The sequence below is a fragment of the Geotrypetes seraphini genome, chromosome 4 (assembly GCF_902459505.1).
Source record: "Geotrypetes seraphini chromosome 4, aGeoSer1.1, whole genome shotgun sequence".
Lineage (NCBI taxonomy): Eukaryota > Metazoa > Chordata > Amphibia > Gymnophiona > Dermophiidae > Geotrypetes > Geotrypetes seraphini.
Window position 1 is genome coordinate 292,053,393 of NC_047087.1, and position 22,788 is coordinate 292,076,180.

The 22,788-nt window shown below is 46.9% G+C and overlaps 1 protein-coding gene across 4 annotated transcripts in view; it reads right to left on the reverse strand.

The window, feature by feature from the left end:
• The window catches only part of LZTS2 (leucine zipper tumor suppressor 2), a 300,826-nt gene that overhangs the window by 89,894 nt on the left and 188,144 nt on the right, over nt 1–22,788 (reverse strand). The window contains exon 3 of one of the 4 annotated variants that reach the window (XM_033941531.1): nt 20,171–20,318. The exons of 2 other annotated variants lie outside the window; for them this stretch is intronic. The gene's annotated coding sequence lies outside the window, so the exon portion shown is untranslated. Of the gene's footprint in view, nt 1–11,864; nt 12,042–20,170; nt 20,319–22,788 lie in introns of those variants that run through there. One more of the 4 variants, XM_033941529.1, reaches the window with a different exon arrangement.

Below are 22,788 nucleotides of genomic sequence, written 5' to 3' on the forward strand. Positions count from 1 at the left end.
TTCTTCTGACTGTGCATCCAATATTTCTTCCCTTCATTCAGCTTCCTGTACGCTTCCTCTCCTCCAGATCTCATTCCCTCCCCCAACTTTTTCTTTGTTTCATTCTGTCCCATTCTTTCTTTCTCTCTCCATGCCCCCTTTCTTTCTGTATGTCTGTCTTTCTCTCTCTCTCCGTGCCCCATTTCTTTCTTTCTTTCACCCTGCCCCCTTTCTTTCTATCTGTCTTTCTCTCTCTCTCCGTGCCCCATTTCTTTCACCCTGCCTCCTTCTTTCTTTCTCTCTCCCCATGCCCCCTTTCTTTCTCTATTTGTCTTTCTCTCTCTCTCTCCATGCCCCATTTCTTTTTCTTTCACCCTGCCCCCTTCTTTCTTTCTCTCTCCATGCCCCCTTTCTTTCTCTATGTCTGTCTTTCTCTTTCTCTCTCCCCATGCACCATTTTTTTCTTTCTTTCACCTTTCCCCCTTTCTTTCTTTCTTTCTCCCTGTCCCCCCCCCTTTCTTTCTTTCTCCCTGCCCTCCCCCATGCCACCGCCATTTGGAAACATGCTGCTGCTGCCTCTGCCGCCGGGGAAAGGCTGCCACTGGCCATCGGAAACAAGCCGGCGCCGAGTTCGCCCTGCTTCTCTTCCCCGTGGGCCGACCTTTGGTGTCCCAGTACGCCCCTCACCCTCCCTCCTGAGTACCAACTCGCCCCTCTCTCCCCCCCCATTCTGTGCCCCAACTATGTGCCTTCCTCTGGCGGGTATACTTGGTTTGGTATGGATAAGCCATGGTTTCATGCTAAAGGATCCCTCTTAACGTCTTTTTAGAAGTTGTTGTTGCAACCTGCGTATACTTCAGAACAGAAGGCCAGTTCCTGGCAACAAAATGGCATTGCCAATCCCAGCTTGATCCTCTTTTTCTCTGGGACTTTACTGTGGGTATGGGAAGAAACTGGCTTTGCATACAACAGAAAGGTGCTTTTTGTGTAGAGGCAAGTGTAGGAAGTAGTGCTGCCCAATTCAGAGAAAAATATTTCGATTCACCCTGTTGAATCGATTTTTCGATTCGATTCACTGTTGATGACACAGCTTTTTAAGTTTAAACATTTTATTTAACCAAGGAAATATCATATCAAAACTTCCCAGCTTCCATCCCCAGCCCCCAGACTCACCAGCCCCCCTGCCGATTCACAGCTTCCATCCCCAGCCCCCCAGACTCACCAGCCCCCCTTCCGATTCCCAGTTTCCATCCCCAGCCCCCAAGACTCACCAGCCCCCCTACTGATTTCAGCTTCCATCCCCAGCTCCCAAGACTCACCAGCCCCCCTGCTGATTCTCAGCTTCCAGCCCAAGCCCCCCCCCTGCCAATTCAGTTACTTACTTGACTGGATGTGGTATCGCGGGGAAGAGAGGAGAAATGCGGAGACAGCCAGCCAAAAAAATACCCTTTGCTTCTGAGGTCCGCTGCACAAGGTCTGCTCGCTCCCCGACGCTCCACGTCCTTTGTTTCTTCTGATGTAACTTCCAGTTTCGCAAAACCGGAAGTTACATTAGATGGGAACGAGACCGGCGGCCGACAGTGAAAAAAGAATGAACTTTTTAATCGGGGCTGAATCGGTGAGTCCGATACAAAAACGAACCGATACAAATCAATTCACCCGATTCGAATTGTGAATCGGGCAGCACTAGTTTCCATCTCTCACGGGCTAAAGCACCCACAGCACAAACACTAAGAAATACTCTCAGGTAAGCAACTCTCCTTGCAACCGAGTAGAAGAAACCCAAGTTTTAATTTTTTTAATCAGGAATGGAAAAATCTCCTAAAGATATTTTCACAAAAACACTTAACTTGCAAAAAAACACTCCACCGGACCCACTGCCAACATGGCCAGTGTTTCAGTTCTTGCATCAGAGTAGCAGTCCGATAGCAAGTGCATATAAGCATCCTAGAATTTTCCACATCCTTCAAAAGATCTGCCATGTCAGCAGTGGGTCTGGTGGAGTCTTTTTTGCAAGTTAAGTGTTTTTGTAAAAAAAAAAAAATCTTTAATAATTTAAAAAAAGTTTATTGATTATTAAGAGACGGCAGAAATTTGAAAATGTTGAAGACTGAAGATATTGGTGACTACCTCTAGTCAAGGCAGTTAACATACACAACATAACTGCACTTTGAACTGAGCTTTTTCTGATTTAAGTGTTCTACTTATCAGTTTCATGGAGCATCCTTTTATACTAGCAATATTTAAAAGAGTGAACAGGTATTTCATATTTACAGGGTTGCAAGCTCATCTGTACAAGCCAAGTATAAAAAGGAACAGCATTCTGTTCAACCGTTATTTGTAAATCACAAATACAGCGGATGGGTAGACTAGATGGGTCATTTGGTCTTTATCTGCCATCATGTTACAATGTTTCTATAACCATAAAATCTATGACCTCACAGTACAGGTGTAAAGAGCCTTAGCCTATAGGAAGAGGAGATGCAAATGTCAAGAGCCTTAGCCAATAGGGAGAGGAGGAGATAATGGATGCTGTGGATGGGCCATTTGGCCTTTATATGCCATCATGGTTCTACGTTTTCCAAAGATTTGGTTGCCTAGATGTTTTTACATCATCTGGAAAGATAATTAATTGGATTGTCTTTCAGACATGGGTGTAGAAGAGAACCAACACAACGTACTGGATTAATAGGAAAATAAGTGTGTATTAAATGTTGGCAATGTTCCTTGATGCCGGCAAACGATGGATGAATCTGTTGCTTTTACAGTAAGATGCATGAGCAACCGGGCATATGATGGAAGGATGTTGCAGGTGGTAGGAATCTGATCGGCAGACAAGACACAAATGAGGTCATTTAGCATTTAAATCCAAAATCAGTTTCTGCAGTTTTTTTAATCCTTGAATTTAGTTGCCAGTTGTCTAAGTTTTAGAGATGCTGTTCCGTCTGGTTGGAAGTAAAAAATGACCCGGGGGTACAGTTTTTTCCATTGGCCACAAGCTCTGTCCCTGTTCCCCTGGTTAACCACGGATTCCCATTCCTGTGTCATTCTCTACCCCTAAGATTTTATAGACTTATCAAGCAAAAAGAACCCTAAACCATTTAGCCTTTCATAAGGAGCTATTCTATATGCTTCTATCATTCTGTCTACTCCACTATCGTGTTTCCCCAAAAATAAGACAGTGTCTTATATTCATTTGGGGCCCAAAAAGGCACTAGGTCTTATTTTTGGGTAGGGCTTATTTTTTTTCATGTACATGATAATCTCTCTCTTCTTCACCCCAATTCTTCCTCTTTGCTTTCCCCCACATGTGCAACATCTTTCCTCCCCTCTCACCCATTCCCTTGTGCCTTCCCTCTGCAGCATCTTTCTATCCCTCCATCCCTCCCATCCCCCTGTACAGCAGAACCCTTTGTCCAGCTTCCATCCTTCCCTCCCTCCCATCCCTCGTGCAGCAGAACCATTGAGCAACCACCACCGCCGCCCCCAACGCACGGCCGAACCCCCGCTGACCCTCCATCCTTCCCTCCCAACCGATCCCTGCCGACCGTGACCATAAATACCTTGCGGCAGAGGATCATCAGGTCAGCAGCACTCACAGGCTACTTCGCGGCCTTCTCGCTGGGGCCTTCTGTGTACTGATGGCATCATCAGTAGCGCGACACACAGCACTAGCACTAGATTATTCATCATACCCATAAGGTCTGACTGACATCCAAATTTCAGCTTGGACTTGAACTTTCTAACTGAGACAGTAATCAGGGCTCCAGAATGACGTACCTATCTACTAGAAAAGATATTAGCAAGGTAAGAACCTAATCTCTTTTTCTAGTGCAATAGGTGTGTCTTTCTGGATGGATGGGACGTACAAAAGCAGTCCCAGAAACCTAGGATGGGACTACTGCGCTGGCTCGTATCACTGAGGACCCAAAGGCAGAATCCCTCCCTTGCCGCTACATCTACTCTGTAAAACTTGGAGAATGCATGAATGAGACCTTGCAAAATCACGTTAAGCTTCCTTGAGGGAAAACGGGTGTTTCCCTTCAGGAGCATACCAATACTTCATGACTGATATCAGGACGCCAGGAAATTAGGAAGTCTTGGCTCTCATTCCACTCATTATAGAGCAGGGGGCAGAGGGGACTTACTGGGAGACCAAGTTTAACTGCCACAAAAAGCCTGCAATAAGTTCTAACACAGCAAAGAAACTGAACAGAAGGGTGGGATCATAGGGACATCCCCTTGATCGAGGGCCACCACTGTATCCTGCGCACTTGCACCAGCCTTATGATCCTGCATCTCCCTACAGGACAGTAAAGGCATACAAACAGAGTTCTCAAACAGTCTCCCTTGGAAAGGCCCACCAGATCCTGGCCAGGCTCTGACACTGAAGCAGATGCACCCTGGAAGCCCAAGTCCCCTCGCACATTTCCTGGTGCGCTGCTAGATTTCTCCTGGGGATCTCATCCATCCAGATAAGCTCTTCACCTCAGATTGACAAATTCTGGAGAAAATGGCATCTTAGGCAGTGTGGATTCTCTTTTTGATGACTCCAGCTTTCATTTCTTGGGCTCAATGGCCTCCTCTTACAATGACCACCATTCTGGGGCTCTGGAAGAGATTTACTCCCAACCAACAGACCCCCCCCCCCACCCCGACAGTCCTAGAGAGCAAAGAGAAGACTAAGACAACTGTTCCTGTTACCCCCCTTCACGTGCTACAGAGCACATGGTGCAAGGGCACTTTTTAGGCACCCATCAAGTGTAAACCTTGCATGAATTGAGGGTAAAGGAGCCCGAGGACTCCATCCCAGCCAATTTTGAGGCAAAATGAGGAAAACTGAAGGTTCTGGAGAACTTTAAAAAAAACCTGGGAAATCCAAGATGGCCACCTAATCAGCGTTTTGGCACCAAGCAGCGATTTTGGAAGTAGGGACACCTAAGGAAAGGGGTAAAAATCTGAAAAAAAAGAACCCTCCTCCCCACCCCAATTTTCCTCATAGGCTGCAACAGCCTTACTCACTGTGACCTGTGCTGGAAATGTGATGTAGCCTGCCTCAGCTCCAAAGATAGCTGGACATGGAAGAAGAAATCACTGTCTCAAATGGAACGCTCCTCCAACTCTGAATCTTTGGACTGCCAATTGAACTAGTGTACGACTGAGCCTCAATTCCCCGCAGACCTGAAAGGGGGGAGGCGAAATGCAGCCAGCACCCTTCGGAATCCCACTAATCCCCCTGTGGATGCCCGACAGCCTGTGCTCAACGGACCCCAAGCTCCAGAAAAGTTTCAGCAGGCTGGCCAACAGGTATCACAGAGGGATTGGCCTGTCAGCTGCACACCTCTGTCTGCTTCTTCTCTACGAAGGTAAAGCTGAATCCTCGACAATGGGAGTTCCGAGCACTGAAAGTCATTAAAAACTTGCAAAAAAAGACTGAAAAAATCTGAGAAAAAATAAAAAATAAATTACAGAACAGATCAGAAACACTCCTTCCAGCTCAAGTGCAGCAGGAAAAACTGAAGGGGGCAGTAGAGTTCTCCAGTGAAGAATGAGGGATTCAAAATCTGGAGTGGATTCCTTCTCACAGCTCACGAGCATGGGGATATTACCCATCCATCCAGAATGATACACCTATTGCACTAGAACAGCGGTTAGCATGACTGGGTTTTAAAAAGGTTTGGACAAGTTCCTGGAGGAAAAGCCCATAGTTTGCTATAAATTCAGATATAGGGGAAGCCATTGCTTGGCCTGGGATTCATAGCATGGAATGTTGCTACTATTTAGGTTTCTGCCAGGTACTTGTGATCTGGATTGGCCATTAATAGAAGCAGGATAAACAGACCATTTATCTGACCCAGTATGGTTATTCTTATGTCGAGCAGAACTTTGATTTGCAGAAACTGGAGAGCTCCAGCTGTAAAACAGGTCTTTCCAACTTCCAAAGGCAGCTCATCCCATCAGCCAATTAATTTAAAGCAAAACCGGGCGATGGATGCATACAAGGAAGGTGGTATGCTGTCCATTCAAGAGATCAGCTGATTAAACAAATACACAGGTACAGCGGCTGAGAAGGAAAATGGGGTAGGGGTGCCTTGTGCTGTTGTCCCCCCTCCCCACCAAAAAAAGACACACCACCAGCAGAAACCCTCTTCCAAATGAAGCCTGCTGTGCTTTTTATGCTGCCACAGTGCTGGCACCCCCCCACACACACACACTTTTTTTTTTTTTTAAGAAACTGAGTATATAAAAAGAATGCTTGCTCCCCTGCATGTGTGTGAAAAACAAGCATACACAGGAGGTAGGCCTCTGTCATGTATGCTCAATTTTGTGAAAGCCAAACATACACAGGAGTGTGTATGTGTGTGTGTTGGGGGGGGGGGGGGAGGGTCTTACGCAGCAGTGGCCCAAGAAAAACATATGGCTTTGGCTTTAGGAGGGCTTCTGCTGGTGGAGCTTGGAGCACCCGCCAGCTCAGGTATGTGATTGTGAGGGTCATGTGGCAAGTGGAGAATAGAGGGGGGTGGGGAGAGTAAGGCACGGCAAAGTTCTTTCTTTGCCCCTCCATTCTGGGCTCAGACTCCTCCCCCCACCCAAAAAAAGAACCTGGTGGTCTGGCTAGGTCCCACACAGAGGCCTATTGTAGAGCTTCATTTGCCTAAGTTAGTAGGAACTGAAAATAAGAGCCATTTGCAAAAAGCAGTTGTACAGTGCTAAGGACAGGCAGGTCTGTCAAAAAAGTCTTCTTACCCACACTTTATTATGTAAACCTCTCATTCTTTGGACTCCTTCACTGCTGTATAGCTTTTAGATAGGAGAGGGGTGATGGGGGTAAGCTTGAAGTTTAAAAAAAACCACACCCCTACTTTTCTCCTGTTTGTGAAACCACCCTATTTGGAAATTCTTTATAGCTGTGGCAGATGGACAAAAGGGCCTTCCGGGATGAGGTTGAGCAGACAGGAGATTCACACATTGCCATCTGCATTCTCAAATCGGAGAGACTTTGACAAATACAGTGACAGAGGAAAAGCTCAGGAACCCCAGACCCAGATCTGCCGACCCTCCCGCTGAACTTGCTGAGAAACGTTTCCACCTCACCAAGAGAAGAAGTACACAAATCGGTCATTATGCCTAAAATATTTGAAAGGCGAGGGGTGGCCTAGTGGTAGAGCTGCCACCTCTGCACCCAGAGGTTGTGGGATCAAGTCCCAGTGCTGCTCCGTGTGACCCTGGGCAAATCACAATCCTCCATTGCCCCAGGTTCAGAATAAGCACCTGTATATGAAGCCACAAAAAGATGGTATACAAGCCCCATTCCCTTGTTTCATGGAGATACAAGAAAAGGATAAGATCAAATATCAAAGTACTTTTAAAGTACGTATTTTAACAGGTTCACCATCTTCACACAGGGTGGTCCAATTAAGAAAACATCCACTACAATTCTCAAGTTAAGCCAGGTCCAGACAAGCCCATTAGAAGGACTTGGGGGGGAGGAATGCTATATAAACTCTCTCATACCCTCTACATGGCGCAAGTCTTAAAAACATTTTTTTTTAAACTCAATAAATAAAGAGCATCTGTTCTGCAAGCCAGTTAGGCTGAAAGAAGATCAGAGGTCCCTCAAGCCAGCTCTTTAATAATTAGCAAATCCATATCCAAGCCAAGAGGTCATGGAAACTGCTCAAACACTTTCTTCCAAGCAGGAACGCCACAGTTGGAGTTGACAGTTGGAGGAAGGATACTGCAGCTCTGCTTGGGCTTTAAATAGGCCACTGTCCTAGCCCCAGGACTGCTAGAAAGTTACTAGCCCATAGGTCCCTCAAGCCAGCTTTTTAATAATTAGCAAATACATATGCAAGCCAAGAGGTCATGGAAACTGCTCAAACACTTTCTTCCAAGCAGGAGCTCCACAGGAATCTCTTTTGACAGTTGGAGGAAGGACACTGCAGCTGTGCTTGGGCTTTAAATAGGACACTGTCCTAGCCTGAGGGCTACTAGAAAGTTACTAGCCCATCTCGGAGAGAAGTTCCAACTTGGTATACCTCATTGCAAAATAAATCTGGGGTTGGTATTCAAAGCCATTTAACTAGCCAGAAACAGCTCCTGACTGGTTAAATTATTCGTTAGTGGTATTTATTTATTTAATTCGTCCCATTCTCCCCAACAAACTCAGAATGGTAAAAAGCCTTGTTCCCGCAATAAAGGATGACTGCCACGAGATGCCTCCCTTCCCAGCCAGTAGCCCCCCTTGCGGTCGCAAGTCTAGCAGCCCCCCTCCCTCCCTCCTGATCACAGGTCAAATAGCCAAAAAGCAAAGACCTGCGACTCCCCTACCCGGTCAGCCCCTATAAGCCTCCCACCCCCAGACCTACCAGCCTCTTCTTAGAAACTTCATCGACATAGAGGCAACATTGCAGGCCTGCTACGGGACCTTCCTCCCGTTGGGTCCTTCCTTCCAATGTAACTTATTTTCTTTTTTCACTATTTTTTTCTGCTGGATCAGGGATTTCAGCCAGCATCCCATCAGCATTTAATGACATGAACCTGAACATTACATACTAGCACAGTGGTCTGAAACTCAAACCCTTTGCAGGGACACATTTTGGATTTGTAGGGACTTGGAGGGCCTCAGAAAAAAATAGCTAATGTCTTATTAAAGAAACAACAATTTTGCGTGAGGTAAAACTCTTTATAGTTTATAAATCTTTCCTTTTGGCTAAGTCTTAATCATAATATTGTCATTTATAGCTAAAGAGACACATGATCAAGAAACTGTTTTATTTTACTTTTGTGATTATGATAAACAGACCAAGGGCCTCAAAATAGTATCTGGCAAGCCGCATGTGGCCCCCAGGCCGCGAGTTTGAGACCAAGCATGTATAGTAAGTTATTATTGTTGCAGGCCTGTTGAAAGTCGAGGGAGAAGGAAGACAGACTCTCATATACAGCAGGTATATTTAAATGAACCTGACTGGCAGTCAGTCAGTCATCTAAAAACCCAGTCCCAGCTGCACCACCCCTCCCCCCAGGCACTCTGCAAAGCACAAGGAGATAATTATTCAATCATGTTACATGTATTAGCCGTTCTTCTGTTGTTTTAGCAGTCACATTTAAAGTTTACATTTAGAAACTGTGGGGTTTGCAGTGGGAGGGGATAAAGACATTTAGCAAACGTTAGGGACCATTTTAAGCCTCTCATAAGCTATTCTCTCCTTGGGGTGGGCTACAATAGGCTGTATTTATTTATTTAAAACTTTTTTTATACTGTTCACAAAAAAACCAAACCTAAATGGTTACATCAATTAAAACCTACAAAAAATAAAAGCAAAACATGTCATAAAACCTACATAATTTCTTCTCTTCAAATGTCGCCTGATAAATCGCAAGATTGCAATAGCAAACATGAATAAACAGATTCTTTTCTTCAAATACCTACTAATAGATCACAAAAACTGCAGTAACAAACAGTTGAGTTTTAAATGGTTTCTTAAACTGAAGCTGGTTTACACAGTTGCAATTGGCCCACCAGAACATTCCACATTTTAACACCAACAATGCAAAGTTATCAGTCTAGTTTGGGGTGTTTTTTTTAACCAAGTTTTATTCAAAATTTGATTTACCGCTTAAAATAATTGTCTAAGCAGGGGTAATGGGGGTGCGGTCCACCCCAGGCGCAGCACCCCTCCCCCACTCCTCTCCTTGTAGCCCGCCCCTTCCCCAATACCTTTTTTTTAACTTCCCTAGCGCAAAGTTGCAGCCTGCGTCAGCATTGGCGCTCCCTCTGTCACTTCTGGAACCCACGCCTAGAAAGTGGATGTAACTTTACCCCTCCCCCTTCCTCCTTATCCTCATTCTCTAGTTTGTCCTGTCTATGTCCTTAATGTACACCCCCTTTCTGCCTCACAAAATTTTACTTTTATAAGCTTAACCTTTTATCTCAATTTTAACATTTTATTGTAAACCGGCCAGATACTGCTGATGGTCGGTATATTAAAAATAAATAAAACTTGAAAAAACTTGAAACATGCTGCTCACGTCAGAGTATTTAAAAGGTACGGGGAAACGGAAGGGGGCACATGCGGCGGGAAAGAGGGTGAGGGAGGGGTGACGCTCACCCTTCCTATGCCACCGTTAATAGCTTTTGATTTTCGGATCATAAAAATCTATTAGGCTTATAGAGTGCCACAACTTGTCGAAAGTACCATGGTCCGGTGGACCACAGAAAGAGGTTACACAACAATTGAGACGGACAGCTTTGTTACAACCAATATTGGCTCTCAGAACACACAAAAAAAATTTTCAATCACCTCCCATAACCTTCACTACTCTATGAGTGTTTCTCCTGATCACTAGCAGGTCCCCGAGCCAGCACTGGGAGAATGGATGCATGGACATGTAGCCCACTTCCACAGAACCCAGTCAGAACGCAGAAAATCAGGAGGGGGGGGAGGGGTAAAATGCGGACCTCACGGATCTTAACTGCAAGGCCTTAGAAATCTGAGGTCTGTGCCACTTTTAGTCTCAGCATAGATTATGGCTCTGACAGACCTCTATGACAATTTAGGTCTGACGGATCCTAACGCTTTTCCCTCCCTATGTGAGACTAAAAGTGGCAAAACTTTGCCCTAAGGTCTGTGCCACTTTTAGTCTCAGCATAGGTTATGGCTCTGACAGAGCTCTCTGACAATTTAGGTCTGACGGATGGTGATGCTTTTCCCTCCCTATGCTAAGACTAAAAGTGGCACAGACCTCAGGGCAAAAGTTTTGCCATTTTTAGTCTCGGCATAGGGAGGGAAAAGCATCACCACCCGTCAGATCTAAATTGTCAGAGAGGTCCGTCAGAGCCATAATCTATGCTGAGACTAAAAGTGACAAGGACCTCAGATTTTTAAGGCCGTGCAGTTAAGATCCGTGAGGTCCGCTTTTTACCCTTTTCCCATCAGGAGGCAACTTGTCCGGACTTGTGCACTTCCCGCAAGTCCGAGGGTATCTGAACAGAACCTCGGGCCGAGCACTTCCCCGATCTTAAACCGGCACAGGACAAAGATCCAGGACAAAGCACAGATTCCGAACTGCGACCCCCCACCCCCCAAACGAGAAGGGAAAAAGCGATCGCACTCACAGAACCTCTAACCCCCCCCCCCCCCCCCCCAAGCAGAAGCGTGCAGGGCCTTTCCTTCCCCGTCTCCACACCGTTCCCCCATAAGAATTCTTCTCCCGCGGTCTCGTACCCCCCTCCCAAAAAAAAAAAAAAATGGCCTGAGAAAGAGATGAAAGGAGGCGGGGGGGGGGAAGTTATTTGTTTTTTTTTTTTTAAAGTAGCCCGGTCTAATCTGGCCCCTACAACGACCAACCCTAATCCAGCCCGCCCGCGCCTCGCATAACTTTTTATCCGCTTTCTATGCGCACATAAAAGCGATTTCTTCTGCCCGCCCCAGGCCCGACCGCGAATTCGATTAAGATGGGCCAAACTGATGCACGTTTAGACTGCGATATCACGCGAGGCGAGGCTTTGGGTCCGATCACAGTCCTGGCTTTCACTCAAGTTTAGGTCCCTTGATATTTTTTTTTTTGGGGGGGGGGGGGGGGAGTGGATTTCTTTTCTCCAGGCGGGATAGCTACAGATCCGCTCCAAGAAAGCGAAGCCCATGAGGATTCCCTTTCTCCGAAACCAGGCTAAATCGTACAGCTGAGGACCCGTCTCGGAAACCCCGAGAAGTCCGGTTCGGTACCACTAGGATCGTGCAAACGGCTTTAGACTCGTCCCAGGAGTCCAAAGCCCAGCCTAGTGAAGGGGAGAGGCTCGGGCGTGCGAGCAGACTTCGCTTTACACTAGTCTCATTCATTCGCCACGATCACTTCCATGCATCCCCCCCCCCCCCCTTTACCTCTGCTGCCTTCCTCCATGGCGACCCGACAGAAAATGACCAAAACAACACCCCAAGAAGCCCTAAAGCAGCTCGTCCTCCACTAATTGACGCCTTTCTCTGCTCCTCCAGCTTTGGGGAAATAACACGGGTCTCCGGCGAGGGGAGTAGCGAAGTTGCTGCAAACAGCCCCCTCCCCTAAGCCCAGCTCTGCCCGCCCTCGGTCCAGCCCTCCCGCCTTCTTAAAGCTGCACAGCAGCGAACAGGGGCTGAAAGACCCCCCTCAAGCTCTCGTCTGGACTCCCTGGGGCTATGCTTCACTAGGCAAGAATATAAAGCGAAAAACTCGTCTAGGAAACTAGGAGTTTTAGGATGCATTTTAGAGTTAATCCAAGGTCTATTGCCTTCAATCCTTTTTTTTGTTTTTATGTATTAATCTTTAGTTTAGTAACACAACCACACTATTTGACCAGACAAGACACACTTTCTAACACAATTTTTAAGCTGGGGCCACTTTGGATTCTAATGAGCTGAAACAGAGCCACCAAATATCTTCCCTTGCAGGGTCAAGACAGCACAGACCAGTATGTGTCAATATCATTCATCCTCACCAGCCCACCTTCAAACTTCATTGGGGCATATCCTCAAGGTTGTAGTTCCAAAGGCATGCAGCTCTTCCCCCTATATACTTTCCCCTTTCTGTCCTGAGCCTGGTTAGAGAGGCAAAGTAGCAGACTCCCCCCCCCCCCCCCCCAGACCACCAACAAGGTTCTGGTGGCCGCCCTTAGCTCCCAGGCCTTGCCATACCACGCCACATTGCCCCCTCACCCAAGCACGCTTGAAAATCTGGGATGTTCACCCCTTAGGCAGCTTGTAAAGGAACCACTGAATTTTCAGAGAATCAAAGTCATCCCTATCTACGAGAACCTTACTAATACCAGACAGAGCTTTAAGCATTGGCACTACACAAAATTAAGTTAGGAAGCCATATGCATATGGGGGGGGGGGCACCCATTATAACATACTGGCCTTCCTTTGCTCTTCACCTAGTGCTCAACTTATTAGGATCTTTGAATCTCCCTTCCAACTAGAGGTATGTATGGGAAGTGGGAATCCCCCTAGGTCCACGGGACTCCCACAAGGATTGACATTGGTTCTCTGGGGTTCTCACGGAAACGCCAGCCTACCTTTGTTCCAATGTTCCCTCTAAGCTTGTTCGATCCCTCAGCGCACCAGTTGCTGATTGCCACTCACATGGGAGAGCTCTGTACATCCACCAATCAGGGAGACAGAGCTGGAGCTTGATGGCCAATCATGAGCACTTCCTTGTAGAAGTGCTCCCAGATTGGTGGATGTGCAGAGCACTCCCAGTAGTGAGCCTCGCATGAGACCTCACCCTCAAGAATCTTGTTGGCTCAAGCCTGCCACCACTCACTGCAGCTGTGCAGAGGAGCATGAGAGAGACTGTGCAGCTCCGGAGCCAGACTACCCTGCATTAAACTGCTTCAGCCCAGCAGGTACAAATGTTAAATATGTAACTAAAAAAAAAAAAAAAAAAGAGTGGAGGGGGAGAGAATTGCTGCACCGGGCATCTTCATTCTGTTCATCAAATTCTGCTTTAAATCTACTTCTTTGGGAGAGCATTCTGTTGATATGCCAACCCCATTCGACTGGGGAGAGGGAGGGAGAAGGGGTATTGGTTTTATGCCTGTTCTGGAAGACGTCTGACTTTATTTTGAATTTTCTGTAAAACTCATTTAAAAAACTAAAATCAAAACTGTCAGACATACTGTATTTTTCGAGAGGAAGAAAATAAAACCCATTCTGAACCAAATTGTGTACTAATATATACCAGGCTCTGCACCCAGCCCTCACTCCTTGCCCTTCCAGGCTATGCTGGACTAATAGGAGATGCAGCTAATTAAACCCTAATGCAGGGGTGCCCACACTTTTTTGTAATATAAAGCAGTTCCGATACCTCTTCCCAAGTTTGGCCAAACTAATCTTTAGTGGAGGGACACAATCCCATGTCTGCAGAAGAACCTTAAAGCAGCCCTGCTTTCTGACAATACTTCTGGCTACCAATTAAAGCCCGGCTATAAACGATATAATTCACTACACTAAGCAAAGTCAGGAGCTCCTGGAGCATTGGTTACCGCAGCTACTTCATATCAGCTCTGAGATGCGGCGGTTCACGGGCTTCTCGCTCCTCCTCAGGCGCTCGGGCAGACTCCGCTCTTTCAGTCCCAGGATGAATTCGATAGAGCCCCATTGCCGCTGCCCGGAGATTCCCGGCTCCCAGCGCCCAGGAAGATGCAGGGCCCAACAGAGAAGAACACAAGCGGAAAGCGAAGGATTCCAAGGCAAAGCGATCACCTTCCAGGATGGAGACCAGCAGGACTGCTCCCAACGCTCCTCACAGCCCAGAGCGTCCTCAACTGGTTGCTGTAGGAAGGCGGCAGCCACCGTTCTTGGGCCGCAGCAGGACCCAGGCTCGTGGCGCACTGATAACATAATTCTTTATATACCGCACATATGCCTTTCGGTTTATGGCGGTGTACAAAAGAATACAAGGAGAAATTATTCACACAGAAATTGGTTAAACAATGTGGTAATACGGCACACAAAAATCTCCCTATCTGTCCCAGCTAGGGATCACAATCTATGCTAAGGTGCCTGGAAAGTAATGATGGAAGAAACTACGTGTAAATAAGGGGAAAAGAATAGAGAATATTAAGATCGAAAAAAGAAGAAGAAGAGAGTAGGAAGAGAATCAGAAACATTGTATGGAATAAAAATAAAATAATAAACAAAAACAAATGTAAGAAGAAGAAAAATAAATAAATAAAAATAAATGGGGAGCAAATTGAAATCAGTTACCATAATTAAGCAGCTCGGCAGATCTCTGCAAGATCCTGAAGCAGCCAAAGGCAAGGAGGCAGGAAGGGGTCGATGGTAGAAGGTCAAGGAGAGAAGGCGGGCTGTCTCAGGGCCCAACTGTCAGCTGTTGCATCCAACATCCTCATCTCAGCCGCCAGCCACTCCCCATCTCTGGTCTTCACAGCAACACTGAAAGATTGCGCCCTCAACATAATAATAATAATAATACAGTGGTACCTTGGTTTACAAGCATAATTCGTTCCAGAAGCATGCTCGTAAACCAAAATACTCATATATCAAAGCAAGTTTCCCCATAGGAAATAATGGAATCTCGGAGAGAACGGGAACCCGAAGGCCTTGAGCATGCGTAGATGCTCAAGGCCCAGCGCGAAGGAGGCAGATCTTCGGGCACCGGCATGTCCTGTGCGTTGGTGCTGGTGTCAAACGGGGGTAAGAAATGTGATCGGGTGGGTGGGTGGATGCCTGGGGGATGCCGGATCGTGGTAGGGAGGGGATGCGATGCGAGCAGAGGGTGCCGGATCGCGGGGGGGGGGGGGGGAGGATGCCGGATCGCGGGGGGGGGAGGGTGCCGGATCGCGGGGGGGGAGGGTGCCAGATCGCGGGGGGGGAGGCTCGTAAATCGAGGCATACTCAGTTTCCGAGGCGCCAATTTTGCTCGTCTTGCAAAACACTCGCAAACCGGTGCACTCGCAAACCGAGGTACCACTGTAATAACTTTATTCTTCTATACCGCCAACAATCAATTGACTTCTAGGCGGTTTACACAGAAGAGAAACTGGCCAATCAGCGAAGTACAAAGATATATGCAGGACATCCCCGCATGTCACCTCCTCCAACAATGCACACCCTCCGAGCTCCTCATGATGCGTCGCTCTCAATCCAGCAAGCCAAACGTCAATCTCCCCATCGCTGACCTCCACAACGGAGCCTGCCTGTCTTCCCATGCCCTGGAACCACAACAGAACCTTGGTCTACGAGGGAGGTCAGCATGCTGCTACTGCACGCAGCCCCGCCAAAAACATCTCATGTTTTGGTAGACTCGTTTTGGAAGTTAGGGAGGGTTTACATTCGCTCCATAAGACACACCGACATTTCCACCCACTTTTGGGGGGGGGGAAAAGTGCATCTCATGGAGCGATGAATACGGTAATTGTTGCTTTTTATGGGGACAGGTAATTTCTCGCAGGGATGGGTGGGGCCGGAGGAGATTCTGGTGGGAATGGGCGGGAGTGGGCAGAATTCTAGCAGGTACGGGTGGGGATAGGTGGGATTTCTGTCCCTGCGCAACTCTCTACTTCCAACCCTCCAATTTCTGAGCTGTGCCATATGCAGACCCGGATTAAAGGGTAGGCCCAGTAGGCACGGGCCTAGGACCCAAAATGGTCAGGGGGGCCCATCCATGCAGTGCATTAGGGCCACTGGGCTCACCCTCACTGGATTCGCTGGCAGCAGCAGCATCATTGCCCCAGGCCCCCGACCGACCAGCAGCAGCAACATCATCATCGTCACCCTGGGACCCCCCCAACCGACCGGACGGCCGACAGACAAACCTCCCTCCAACAGTGCTGCTGCCGATGCTGCTAGAGACAGTGGCGTACCAAGGGTGGGGTGGACCACCCCAGGTGCACAGCCAGCCAGGCCTGGAACCTCCCGCCCTACTCTACAATGGGACCTGCACCTCAGCGCGGCTGCCGTACTTATTCCGGAGTAGAATAGGCAGCCACACTGAAATGCAGGAAGGTCCCGTGATAACTGCAACTGCCGGTTCTGCTCAGGAAGACGTAAGTGACATCAGAGGGGGAGGACCAGGAGACGCAGTCATCGCGGGACCTTGCCGCAACTCCCTGAGTCTTCCGGCCCATCCCCTCTGACATCATTTACTTTTTCCTGAGCAGAGCTGGCAATTGTAGGCGTTGTGGGACTTCCTGCATTGGTTTGGAGGGAGAGAGAAAGGAGCATGGAAGGGTGATAGAGGGAGAGAAAGGGGGAAGGGTGGTGGAGGGAGAGAAAAGGGGCAGATGTTGATGGAATTGGTGTGCAGGGAAAGGGGAGAGAGAGACATAAGGGGGAAGGATACTGGATAAATTTGGGTTGGAGGGAAAGAAGGGGCAGATACTGATAGAAGTGGGGGAAAGGGAGAGGAGAAAGTGAAATGCCAGATCATGGGGGTGTGGGAGAGAGAAGGAGAGGAGAGAGATGCCAGACCATTGAAGGAGGGAAGAAAAGAAGATGGATGCCAGACCACTAGAGGTGAAGGGAAAGATGGAAGGGGGGAGGCATACAGTTTCTGGAAGGGGCATAGAAGGAGAGAAGATGCCATATAGAAGGGGCAAGGAGAGGGTAGACAGTGGATGAAAGGAAGAGAGCGACAAGAAGATGAGGAAAGCAGAAATCAGAGAAGACAAAGGTAGGAAAAAAATTTCTATTTATTTATTTTTTTACTTTAGGGGACATGCATTGCTGTTTCTATGGTGTTGCATTGTATGCAGAGTCCAGCTTCTTGGTGGTTCAATTTAACCTTTGTCTACGTATTTCTATTTTATCCCCCCTTTTACAAAACTGTAGAGCATTTTTTAGCGCCGGCCATGGTGGTAACAGCTCTGATGCTCAGAATTCTACAAGCATCTGAGCTATTACCACTGTGGCAAAAACCCACAATACAGTTTTGTAAAAGGGGGAGGGGTTAGTTTGTGATTACATATTCCATACTAGGCGAAGGTGTTTTCTGTGTTCTGTGTGTATGAAAGACATGGTTTTCTGTTAGTGTTGACTAGCCTTGTTTGGCGAAATGCATCGGGTATAGTTCTTGGGAGCACTTTGAATAAACCTGATTTGAATCTCCTTATTTTCTGCCGATCTTCTTTTGTTTCATGTCGGATTCTTTGGTGGACTGCTTGCCTTGTTGTTTCGTTAGAAGTTAACATACATAGAGTGGAACGTACTAGAGGAGTGGCAGATTTGGTTGTTTATACATACATATGGATTACAGTTGGTCGACAGTGAGGCAATTGAGAGGTATTGTAAACATGGTTATTAATATAGACTTATATTTCGGATAGTATTACTGCTTTATTTGAACACTTTTATATATGTATGGAAAGGGTTCAGAGTTAAAGTCATGAGTAAGTAGGTGGGAAGGGAAGGAAGTGGGATTTGTTCAGCGATGTTTGGGGGTTGCACAGAAGAAAAACTGTGCACTGGTATGCTAATCTTTGTTTTGAATTAAAAAAAAAAAATACAAGTGGAAATAAAGTAAATAAGAAAACAGATAAATGGGGGCGGAGCAGGGCCAGGGGGGCCCAGTGTTTGTATGCCTAGGGGCCCTCGAAGAATTAATCCTGCCCTGGCCATGTGGTTTGGCTTATGAACACCAAAATATATTTTATTTACATTTCATGTTTTATATAGTTCTCTCCTTATGTAGTTGTATTTTGTTTGTTTGTTAAAATTCAATATATTTGAACTGAAAAAAAATTATGACTTTGCTACCCAGTCTTTAGGACAGAAACCAGATACAAGCAGACCCTGGGTTAAAAATGGGTTCCATTTTTAAAACCGTTCTTAAGTTGAATTTGTATGTAACTCAGATCCTGTACAGTACACAGTCTATAAAAACATTAAAAATTAGAGAAACAGTCCTCAAAATAAACTACTTTAGTTTAAATAGAAAGAAAAGCTAGGTTTACACACTTTCGTTCTTCATCTATCCCACTGTTCCCTCTCCACCACCACATCCAACATTTTTCCCTCTTATCTCTCTTCCCCATTCATCTGTACCTCAAGCCTTTCCCACCAGGTCCAATATTTCTTTCTCCTCCCTATGCCCAACAATTCACCTTTCTTCATTTCCCCTTGTGCACCATCTCTCTTTCCCTCTCACTCAGACTCCCATACCCAACAGTTCTCCCTTTCTATTCCCTACCCACCTCAGAATCTCTTTCCCTCACTCCCTCCATTCTTCCATCCAATGTCCCAAATTCATGCTCCCCTCCCTCCATTCTATCCCAAGTTCATGCTCCCTCCCTCCTTTCTTCTTTCCTTCCATCCTTTGTCAGAAGTTTGTGCTCCCTCCCGTCCTGTGTCCCAATGTGACCCTGCTTCACCCTTCCTGTGCCAACGGGCCCCCTCTTTCTCCTACACGCCGCCCGTGGCTGACCTGGAAACCTTCCCTCTGATGTCTAAGAGAAGGCTTCCAGGTTAGCCACAGGCCACATGCAGGAGCCGCTGCTTGAAGCTTTGTGAAGAGGAGTGAGGGTGGGAGGAGGCAGCTGGCCAGCGGAGGTAAACACCCTTGGGAGGGGAAAGCACAAATTTGGGGTGCAGAACGGAAGGAAGGACAACAAGAGGCATGTTGGGACACGGAAGGGAGGAGGGTTGCATTTGGCCCGGAAGGGAGGAAGAGGGGGCGTGTTGGTACAGGAAGGGAGAGGCAAGACCCCCAGTTCATAAGTACGAGTTTGACAGAAGTCGGACATTCTTAATCCGGGGATTGCCTGTATCAGGCACCTAGCCCTTGTGATATGGGGTGCAGGCACACAGTACTATGCAAAGCTGTCAAGAGACCCAGATTCTGGAAGAATACTAAACTAAACCTTAAGTTTGTATACCGCATCATCTCCATAAAGATAGAGCTCGGCACGGTTTACAGGTAAATTCAATGAGGGAAGGACATAATAAGAAATTCGAGGTTATGAAGAGGATAGCTAGCTTTACGTTTTGGAGAAAAGCCAGGTTTTCAGATACTTTCGGAATAATTGGAATGAGCCTAGGTTCAGCAGCGGGGCAGGGAGGTTATTCCAAAGCTCAGTGAATTTAAAGAAAAGGGATTTTCCTAATTTACCTGAATACATGACGCCTTTTAACGAGGGGAAAGATAGTTTGAGTCTGTGGGCAGATCTGGTAGTGTCAGGTCTCGAAGAATTCCAGGATAGTGGAATTAGGGGAGGATCTTAAAAATTAGGCAGGTACATTTAAAGTGAATCCTAGAAATCACCAGAAGCCAGTGAATTTTTTTGACAGAAGCATGGTCGAATTTGCTCCAAACCAGTGCTGGCTTTTTGACCCGTAATAAACGGAAAAAAACAGAGGCTGTACAAATACGTTGAGGAACTGGGAGGATAGTTAAAAACAACAACAAAAAATCATTATCAATATTTCTACATTATTAACTTAAGCTTTCACAAGTAAATTACTCACTTCTATGACAGATTATTGTTTCTTGTTTTGAATCTTAGAAGCTCAGTCATAAATACACAACTAAATCTTTCTGCCAGCCTCCCCTCTAATACATGTCATCCCCTACCTAATTATTTTTAAAGTTTCAAGCTAATTCAAAATTCTGCCTCAGCCAGAGCATCCGGTGCTCCCCACACAGCTCTCTCACACACACACACACACACACTTGGAATGCTTGTTTGTCCTTTTACCTTAGTTTCCTAGAAACTGGAAGATCAGTTTCAGCTCAGCAATAATCTTGGGTAGGTCACGGCACATTGTGAGGTCACCCAGCTGCCTTAGGTAGGGTCTACCGGTCCCCGATCCCAAAGAGATACATGGCAAACAAGTCACCGCTCTCTAAAGAGGAACAAGAGAAGCTGGTGGTTGAGAGAGGTCAGAACACATTGTGATGTCATTGTACATTTTGAAAGTCGCCTTGTTATTGGCTGAGATCAAGAATTTTCAAGGCTTCCCTGCCACTGCTTGGCATCACAATCGCATGCAAACTTCTATACTGCAGAAGGAAACCAGGCGTCCTGAAATGTTTACAACGCTCTGCGTTTTCCTTTTCAATCTTTTCATTTGAAAATTTTCCCAATCACTTTTAGTAAAATAATGGACTTGCTATATTGAAATACTGCTACATGCTACTAACAAAGTACAGTGGTACCTTGGGTTACGAGCATAATCCGTTCCAGGATGCTCGTAATCCAAAATGCTCGTTTATCAAAGCAAGTTTCCCCATAGGAAATAATGGAAACTCGCTTTGATGCATTCCCCCCCCTAGAACCGGCATTGCTCCCCTTGAAGGCCCCCCCCCTGCGATCAGACACCCCCCCTGTGATCCGGCACCCCGACACGATCCGACATCCCCCCGCCGCTTCTTACCCTCATCTGGGCACTCTTGAAGATCAGCCTCCTCGTCTGCTGGGCCTTGAGCATCTGAGCATGCTCAAGGCCTGCGAGTTCACGTTCACGTTCAGAACATGAACTCGCAGGCCTTGAGCATGCTCAGATGCTCAAGGCCCAGCAAACGAGTAGGCCGATCTTCAAGAGCCCAGATGAGGGTAAGAAGCGGCAGGGGGGTGCCCAATTGTGTTGGGGGCGGGTGCCCAATCATGTCGGGGGGGGGGGGGGGTCGGATCATGGCGGGGGGTGCCAGTTCGAGGCAGGAGGGGTGCCGGATCGCAGGGGGGGGGTGCCGGATTACGGGGGGGTGCTCGTAAATCGAGCCATGCTCGGTTTCCAAGGCACCGATTTTGCAAATGTTTTGCTCGTCTTGCAAAACACTCGCAAACTGGTGCACTCGTAAACCGAGGTACCACTGTATTTTCATAAGAACATAAGAAAAGCCTTACTGGTCAGACCAATGGTCCATCTAGCCCAGTATCAAGTTTCCACAATGGCCAATCCAGGTCATAAGTACCTGGCAGAAACGCAAACCGTAGCAACACTCCATGCTGCTGATCCCGGGGCAAGCAGTTGCTGCCTTCATGTTTGTCTCAATAGCAAACTACAGACTTTTCCTCCAGGAACTTGTGCAAACCTTATTTACTCCTACTACTTATTTCTATAGTGCGCTATTAGACATACACAGCAGCACTGTACATTAAAACATTCAAGAGACATTTAAACCCATCTATGTTCACCGCTGTTACCACATCCTCCGGCAACAAGTTCCAGAGCCTAACTATTGTTTAAGTGAAAAAATATTTCCTCCTAATTGTTTTTGTTTTAAAGATTTCCATGTAATTTCATGGAGTTTCCCCTGGTTTTTGTACTTTTTGAAAAGGTGAAAAAAAAAAAAAATTCACTCTTACCCATTCCACACCACTCAGGATTACGTAGACCTCAACCATCCCTCAGCTGTCTCCTTCCCAAGCTGAAGAGCCCCCAACCTCTTTCCTCATGTCATTTTGATCGCTTTTATTTGAACTGGGTTTATGGGAGGCAGTTGAGGAGCTGTGGAATGTTGGAAATCTTCCATTCCAAAAGCTCCCACCCACAAACAGCTTGGCTCGGAGTAACCCTGATGCAGATTCCCCAGTTGGCTCAATTTTCCTAGAGCATTCTAGGGCGAATTCAAAATTCAGTATACAAGGAACAGTGGGTTATTGTACATACTGACGAGTGGCGTAGCGAGGGAGGGAGGTACTGGGGGCTGTGGCGTCCGACATTGCTGCACCATGTGCCCCCTCCACATACCTCTTGAGACATTTGCAGGCCAAGAGCAGCATCCTCCACCTCCTGCCAGCCTCGGCTCCCTTCTGACATCATATCCTGGTCCCATGACCAGGAAATGATGTCGGAAGAGAGCCGAGACTGGCGTGAGCAGGAGGTGGAAGATGCTGCTCGTGCCGGCGAATATTTCAAGAGGTACACGGTGGGGTAGAGAGGAGGAGAGGCGCCGGCGCCCCGCTAATATGGCGCCTGGGGTGGTCCACCCCCCCCCCCCTACTACGCTACTGATACTGACACGTGCACAAAGAGTGATAACTCTCCGATATATCTGTGTATGGGAGAGTGTGTAGAGGAGTAGGTAATGAATGCAGTGATGGTGGTTTGTATGAGTATTTATTGCAGTGGCCTTCATTTTTCTGTTGCTGGTGGAAAGAGGCTTCTTAGAAAGGAACTGTTACTAACAATTCCATAGCCTCTTAATTGCCTCCCAGAGAAAGCAACAGGGATAGTTTAGGAATCTTCATTCTCCAAAAACATTGTACCAATGTTTCTTTTTTTTTTTCCAATGAATATTTTATTAGATTTTAAATAAATACATAATCTGGGCAGGATTAATTTGTCGAGGGTCCCCTAGGCACACAAGTAC